This window comes from Podarcis liolepis (genome assembly GCF_965112155.1).
Source record: "Podarcis liolepis genome assembly, chromosome: 9".
Lineage (NCBI taxonomy): Eukaryota > Metazoa > Chordata > Lepidosauria > Squamata > Lacertidae > Podarcis > Podarcis liolepis.
The window spans coordinates 34,665,909-34,674,050 of NC_139564.1; the positions used below are offsets into that span (position 1 = coordinate 34,665,909).

The 8,142-nt window shown below is 41.3% G+C and overlaps 1 long non-coding RNA gene across 1 annotated transcript; it reads left to right on the forward strand.

The window, feature by feature from the left end:
• The first annotated feature begins 1,614 nt into the window (after positions 1-1,614).
• LOC310714549 lies at positions 1,615-7,610 on the forward strand. The gene is made up of 3 exons (XR_014529893.1): positions 1,615-1,794; positions 2,039-2,212; positions 7,354-7,610. It is a non-coding gene; the product is annotated as an uncharacterized lncRNA (long non-coding RNA).
• The last annotated feature ends 532 nt before the right edge of the window (positions 7,611-8,142 follow it).

Here is an 8,142-nt window from a genome sequence, read left to right on the forward strand (position 1 = left end):
CACATCATTTGAAGATGCTGCTGCAGTAAAAAAAAAAAAAGTATCAGAAGATTGAATAAATGGAAGTTGTTAAATAAAAACAAGCCGGACTGGGTTTTGTTCCATTTAAATGACAGGAAAACAAATCAATGCTGCCAAATGGAAGAGGATAAAATCAATAGGGGGGGAATGCATTTTCAAGACATTAAAAACCTTAAGAGTAAAAACAAAGTTTAAAATCTCTAAACAATTACCTGGATGCATCCTATTAAATCAAACTTCGGGGCACTTATGGCTGGTAAGACATAAGGTATTGCCAGGCATCCAAACTAAAATGGCACTCTTGTGTTACAGTTTTCAAGTATAATGGATCTAAAACCTGAATTTTGCAAAGCATCATCTATGATTTACAGAAACAATCTTTTTGGCTATGTTCCTCTTTAGAATTAAACACAGAACTCTCTGTTCATCAAAAGTCTTTCATCACCACTTTGAGATAGAGGGGGAAATGTTAGTGACCTATTTTTCAGCAGAAGTTCTTGCTTGGTGCTTCTTGAAAGGAGCCAGATTGCTATTGAATAAAAATTGTGTTTATTTATTGATTTGGAGGTTAACGATTGGGAACTCCAATTCCTGGTCCACCAGCTAACGAAAGCTAAAGTAAAATAAAGTTGATTAAGAAGAAGAAAGAACTGCACAGAATGGGAGCCTGTGGTCCTCCAGATGTTATTGGGCTACAACTCCCCTGATCACTGGGTATATTGGTTGGGGCTGATGGGTGTTGGAGTCCAACACCATCTGAAGGACCACAGGTCCTGCCCCCTACAGTATTTCAAGACAGTACTTGGATTTTCAGTGGCAGCCTTACCTATCTCATTCCTCACACCCTCAAGTTAAAAGTACTCCCTGTTCAGTGTTAGTGTGTGAATGTTGAGGAGCAGTTTGGGGGAGCAGGCTCTAATCCAAAGTCTCTATGTTTAGTGGAGGAGATAGGTAGAGCTGTAAATATGTACATATATATATATGCAACATTACAGATGTAGGTATGTGGGTTCTGTCCATTTCATTAGGGACTGCATGAAAAGAAAGCCTTTGCCATGCATCAAACAGTGTCAGCCTTCCAATGAAATTGACTTCTACTCACTCAATAGGACAAAATTGGTTCCAGAGGGATCCTTGATAATAAACTGGGGAATATGGTGGCAGAAGTGGGAAAGAGAGGAAGCAGTAATCTTGCGGCACGAATGGAAGTCCATTCACACAACATTGTTTATCTCCCATAGGGCTTTAAGCATATATTCAGCTAAACGGGTATATATTTTTGGACTGTGATCATGATGCCATTTCCGCCACACACACCCTGCCACACATTCTCTATATGTGTAAAGATCACTATAATTATGTGTTCCCATGCCCCACCAATAACTGCCAATCATGTAGAGCAGTGGTGGGGATTGGGACATGCAGAGCGATGAAATCAGATATTGGCCAAATTTTACTGCAACACAAACACACATAGGCAGCTTGATGCTCATCATTATCATTATCACTACTATGACTTCATCAATGCGCATCATACAAGAGGATAAGTCCCTACCTTGAAGGGGTTATAATCCATAATTTGACAGAGGAAGGGAAGACGAGTGGGGTAAAAGGGGAGGGCTGCAATTATTTCAGTAGTACTTAGGTAGGCCCAGTATCAATAAGTTATGGGCAAATTTAAAGTTTGAGTTTAGGCTGAGATTGCTTTAGTCCTCTAACCAATTGTTTTATCATTTTCAGAAGTATGACAAGCAACAGCTCTCCAGCTACTAGGTGGTTCAGTTTCTCTCCTATTCCAGGTCAGAATATCAATTTGCATGTTAGGGTTTGGGATGGATAGATCCGCCTATTTCTGGTCTGTGTCAATTTTGTGTATATCACTAAGTCCACTCCATCCCATTTCCACATTAATCTGAATAAAAGAAAAAGAAAATTCATATCCATATATGGTTTAAAATGTATTTTTAAACTCCATCTAATGTAGTTCACACTAGCAATAATTGCAACAATTTTCCAGTTCCACTTACTTCTAGGATTATCTTTTTAAAGAAAGAATGAAATGAAATGAGGGCCAAGGAGGAGGTTGAGAAAGACGGAGAAACTTAAAGAGAAAGGCAGAAGGAGAAAAGAAGAAATAAAGAAGGACCAAAACCAAAATATTTGGGTTCCACATTGTATTTGGAGTTTGAAGGTAAATTCCAAATATGAGAAAGTTGAAGACTGTCTTATATATTATATTGTAAGTTGTATTCTATATTGTCAGTGTATCCCAATGCCTGCACCATTACCAACCTACTGAAATAATGGAGTTTGGAAAATAAAACTTTAATGGAGGTTGGGGGAGAGATCCCATTAGATATCCAAAATTCCTGTAAAGGAGAATTGCAATTATATGAAGCAAAAATTTCCAACTATTTAAATTCACTGTCTGGTTCTAGGTAGACTATGTTGGGAGGAAGTAGCATTCCTGTCTGACTCAATTGGCTTTCCCTTTGCAAGCCATACAGAACCCAAATCTTGTAAGCATTTTGAAGTGTGCAACATTAGTGTTATTATTCATGAAGTGTCTAGTGAGCTAATGTTTGGATTTACACCAGTTGCTGATGGTAAATCAGTTGCTTTTCGGTAAGCCCTCAAAGTATAATTTAAAATGTAACATGCTAGTTGAGGGTAAGAAAGAAAAGGCTTTTAAAAGTGTGCTTCTGTGGCTTTTATAAATAATTTAATCTTTTAAGAAGAGCACTAGTAGTCTCGCCTCCTCAACCACTAGCCACTGGCCTCCACCACATTAGTTTTGTTGCAGAATGGTAACATAGAATGAACTACTTTTAAATGGCTTTTTAAATGATGTGGTTAAGGAATACAACAGCATTATCCAATGGCTATTTAAAAATGTCTCCTCCCTTCTCCCAACCATTGAAACAATCTGATTCCCTTTTGTAATTTGCTCGTTCAATTGCATAGCTGAGTGGAAATTAAGTTGGGAAAGTATGAAACACTTTGGTGCCTTGTTGCACGCTTTCCCATTTCATGTATAGACACTGGATCTATTTTTCAACCCTAGCTTCCATTTCCTGATTGTTCTTAGCCTTGGTGTCACATCCCCACAATGGAGTGAGCTCCCGTTGCTCTGTCTCAGCTCCTGTCAACCTAGCAGTTTGAAAGCACAGCAGTGAAAGTAGATAAATAGGTCTTCTTCTTTGGTGATCACTCATAGCCGAGTAAGATTGTCTTCCATAAACACGGTTTTAACAATGAGTCTGTAAGTGACTGTGGGCACCAATTCTGGATCCACACGTCCTTCCACAGTGGGGACATTGGTTTCCAGGTGGGAGTTGATCACAGTGTGGATTTGTCAAGTGTGCCTTCCTCTTAGCACATTTCTCCCTTGTGTCCTGCGTTTGAGTGTCTTCAAAGCCCATGACATCTTTGGTAAAGGTTGTTCTCCAACTGGAGCGCTCACATGCCAGTGTTTCCCAGTTGTCAGTGTTTATACTACATTTTTTAAGATTTGCCTTGAGACAGTCTTTAAACCTCTTTTGTTGACCACCAGCATTACGCTTTCCATTTTTAAGTTCGGAATAGAGTAGTTGCTTTGGAAGACGATCATCGGGCATCTGCACAACATGACCAGTCCAACGAAGTTGATGTTGAAGAATCATTCCTTCAACACTGGTGATCTTTGCTTCTTCCAGTACACTGATATTAGTTCACCTGTCTTCCCAAGTGATGTGTGAAATTTTTCAGAGACACTGTTGATGGAATCTTTCGAGGAGTTGGAGATGGTGTTTATAAGTGGTCCATGTTTCACAAGCATATAATAAGGTTGGTAGTACAATAGCTTTGTAAACAAGCATTTTGGTTTCCCTATGAATGTCCTGGTCCTCAAACACTCTGCACTGCAATCAGGAGAAAGCCACACTCGCAGAGCTCAGGCGATGCTGGATTTCGGCATCAATGTTGGCCCTTGTGGAAAGATAACTGCCTAGGTAGGAGAAGTGATTGACATTTTCCAACATTACACCATTGAGTTGGATTTGTGACACTGCAGAAGGGTTATTTTGTACTTGTTGATGCAGCACTTTGGTTTTTGGATGTTGAATGATAGGAGAAGCTTTTCATAAGCTTCTGCAAAGATATTTAGGATTGTTTGGAGGTCATCCTCTGAGCGTGCGCACACTACATTGTCATCAGCATACTGAAGCTCTATGATGAAAGTTACGGTAACCTTACTCTTTGCTTTCAGCATTCTCAGATTGAAGAGCTTTCCATCTGTTCGATATATGATTTCTACTCCAGTGGGGAGTTTCCCTTCGACAAAGTGTAGGATCATGACAATGAAAATAATGAATAGAGTTGGGGCAATAACACCCCCCTGTTTAACACCTGATCTCACTGTGAATGGTTCACTTTGAGAGCCATTGTTATCTGCGATTGTTGCTGTCATATTATCATGGAGGTGCCGAATGTTGTTTACAAATTTATTTGGGCAGCCAATTTTCAGAAAGACAGTCCACAGGGCATTACGACTTAGTGTCAAAAGCCTTAGTCAGGTCAATAAATGCCCTTGTACAGGAGTTGGTTTTTCTCTCTGCATTTTTCTTAAAGCTGTCAAGTGGTGGAAATCATTTCCACTGTCCCCCTAGAAGGCCGAAAACCATTTTGGGATTCAGGAAGGGTCACCTCGGATATTGTTAAGAGACTGTTTGCTAAGATCCTTGCAAGAATCTTGGTGGCCACAGCTAATAGTGAGCTGCCTCAATAGTTTCCACAATCAAGTCTGTCACCTTTTTTAAAAAAGAGATTGGTAATTCTGGCATCCCTAAAGTCTGCTGGGATCTCTTCTCTTTCCCAGATTTTTCCGATGAGCTTGTGAAGTTGTTGTGTAAGTTCAATTCCGCCCACTTTGAAGATTTCAGCAGGTATCCCATCAGGTCCACTGGCTTTGTTGTTTTTCATTTGGTTAATAGCTGTACACAATTCTCCCAGATTTGGAGATACTGCAAGCTCATCTCTAACTTGTTTTTGCAGAATTTGTGAGAGGACCTCAGCAGCTATGGGGGAGTTGCGGTTAAGGAGATGTTGGTAGTGTTCTTTCCAGCACAGTGCAATAGCTTCTTTATCTTTTAGAAATGTGGTACCATCTGCTGAGCTTAGGGGGCAAATGCCATGATTTATTGGCCCATAAATGGCCTTTGTGGCTTTAAAGAAACTCTGTGCATCATGAGTTGTCAGGGAACTGACATCGGAGCTAGAGGCGGAGGGAAGGCTCTCAAATGATGCTGGAGAAGGGCCCAGCAGGGAGAAAGGCAGCTCCACAAATGGGGAAGCAAATCAGCGCAACACCAAGGATATAGAGGGGCTGATGGGGGAATCGGCGAGAGGGCTCCAGGACTCTTCACCGGACACCAGCAGGGAGAGCACGGGTCCTCCGCTACCCACGCCCACCCTGCGCAGAAGACTTCCGCGCAGAGAGAGTAGGAGGAGACTGGGTGTCAAACAACTTTTATGGTGGAAAAGATTTAAGAAACGCCCACTGACGGATTCTGCTAGCGACTGAGGCAGCCACGAAGTGAAGGGCTGTCCAGACTGAAAGGTTTAGCAAGGCAACAAAGCCTGGAGAGGCGGCAACTTACGCACGAGCAACCCATACACATTACATGAGTGTTGGCTAAGTGCTGGATTTCTTGAGCTTTTTTTTTATCCACCAGGTGTTTTTTAGTTCTCTGGTTCTTCTTTGAACCTCAGCCTTAGCATTGGCATAGGGGTTTTTTTTCCCTTAGTGGCACAGTTTCTAACTCTTTGCCAGATTTGAAAGGCCTTCCTTGTCAATCATGTGTTCAATATCACTGTCATTCTCATCAAAACAGAGGTCATATCAGTGCCAGCTCTCACCCCTGCCATCTGCTACTGGATATGAATGGTGGTAGGGAGGCTGGAAAGAGTGTGGCTATGTGATTTAGAAGGAAAAGTTGATGTTTTTGTTTGCCAATTTCCTTGGCAGGGATGTACCCTCATAGCCCTAATGCACTATCCACTATTTTGCTAGGTGCCTGAGACTGCAAAAATGGTGCTGTCAAGCTTTCTTATTCAGCACAAGATACCCTCATCACATACTGAAGAGAGAAATTCTGCTGTATACAGAAACCTGCTTTTTCTAACTCAGATTCTTATTATGAAACTTTTTTTTTTAAGTATACTTTCTGCACTTGTTTGCCAGCTACCCGTAGCTTGGCTTTATGCAACAAAACCTTATTTGGGACTAGCAAGAGATGTTCGGAGAAGTTTCTGTTAATGTAACATTGATTGCGTTCTTCAAAAAGGGAAGCACCTCGTGGGTATTTTCTGAGGCTTTTAATTTTCCTTTGTTGCCATGTAGGTCAATTAAGGAGGGGAAATGCTGTCATGGGAATCTCTGTATCTTGTACTAAAGTCACTTGTGCTTGACAATAATGTTCAGTTGAAAGCTGGACTAATTAACAGTAATGTCTGCCAGTGCCATACTTCAAAAACAACTCAAATTTTAACAGCTCGGGACCAGCAGTGAACAAAACAGGACTGAACAGCAACAGCCTGCTCTTGCAATTAAATTCATCCAGTCTGTATTGGCAGAGAAGACTAAGCTGAATTTAGTACAAGTTTATTATTCCAAACTAGGAATTGCCATCAGATACTAAGCTGCAGAGCAGATATTTAAAAGACCTCCTTTCCAACACTACAGTAGTACCTAACTTAATTTGTTCTGGAGGTCCGTTTATAACCCGAAACCACTCGTAACATGATGCGCGCTTTCACTAATGGTGCCTCCCGCTGCTGACGCACTGCCGGCACACGACTTCTGCTTGAATCCTGGGGCAAAGTTCACAACAAGGGGCATCTACATCCGGGTTAGCGGAGCTTGTAACCTGCAGCATCAGCAAGGAGAACAGTACATAATACGAGGTTCCACTGTATTTGAGATTTACTATTAGACTATGAGAACAGGGGAGTTAACTCTTAACGCTTCTGGTTATGGTAGGAGAGAAGAGCAACATCACACAAATACCTCGCTGTACAGCAAGCATAGGGAACTTCTCTGCCAGGGGCTGCATTCCTTCAGGAATAATCTGTTGGGGGCCACATGCTAGTGGTGGCTAGAGTCAGAGCAAAGCATGGTTCCTCTCTTTCTGTCAACCTTTCCGGCTCCCGATGCCTGGAGATTTGCCAGGAGTCTGAACTACTTGCTTGCAAAGGGTCTTCCCCTTTCTTTCTTTTTTGCTTACTCCATTCATTTCAGCATTCTTCTCCATTCCGCCCCCCCTCGCCCTCCTTACCTGCTATTCTCACCCACAGGAAATTAGACTGAGGACTGCAGGCTCTTCTTTGTTGCTGTATGGAGAAGTATCAAAACAAGAAATCTGTATTGCGATGCGTGGTCAGAGATCATGTATCTCACACACTGCTTTTGCTCAGCAAAAACAAAGATGAGGAGGGCAGTCCATGTGAAGTGTGAATCTTTGATTACTTCAATATCCCTCTTCCAAATCACTGTGGTTTCACTGTGATTAAAAGCTAGATCTATCCATCAAAATAAAATATCCTTCCACCCAGGGCTTTTTTCTAGAAAAATAGGTGGAGATACTCACCATGAAATTGTTACAGTAAGTGCCACACTTTTTAACAACAACAACAAAAAGAGAAGTGCCGGTACTGCATACCCTTGAGTGCCCTCTGAAACAAAGCACTGCTTCCACCTCTCCTTTCCACCTCTTCCCTTCTCAGGTCAATTTGGTTTTGTCTCTCAGGTGTGGGTGGGTGTAAAAAAAATGGTGTTGTGGTTTTTTTGAGAGCCAAAGCCACAGAGACACTGCCAAATGGAGAGTCCCTGATCCACCTCATGACATCTTCTTAATGACATGATCTGGTTCAGAAATGTGAATCATCCCAATATTATCATCATCATCATCATTTATTTGTATGCTGCCTTTCCATAGTTAAAACTATGCTCAATGCAGCTTACAACATGATAAGATATACATGCTCACAAACATAACAAAAGTCATAAACAATAAATAAAACATATCAAAAAGTGCACAACCAGGTTGAAACAATTTGCACATAAATCACAATAAGAGCCAAAAA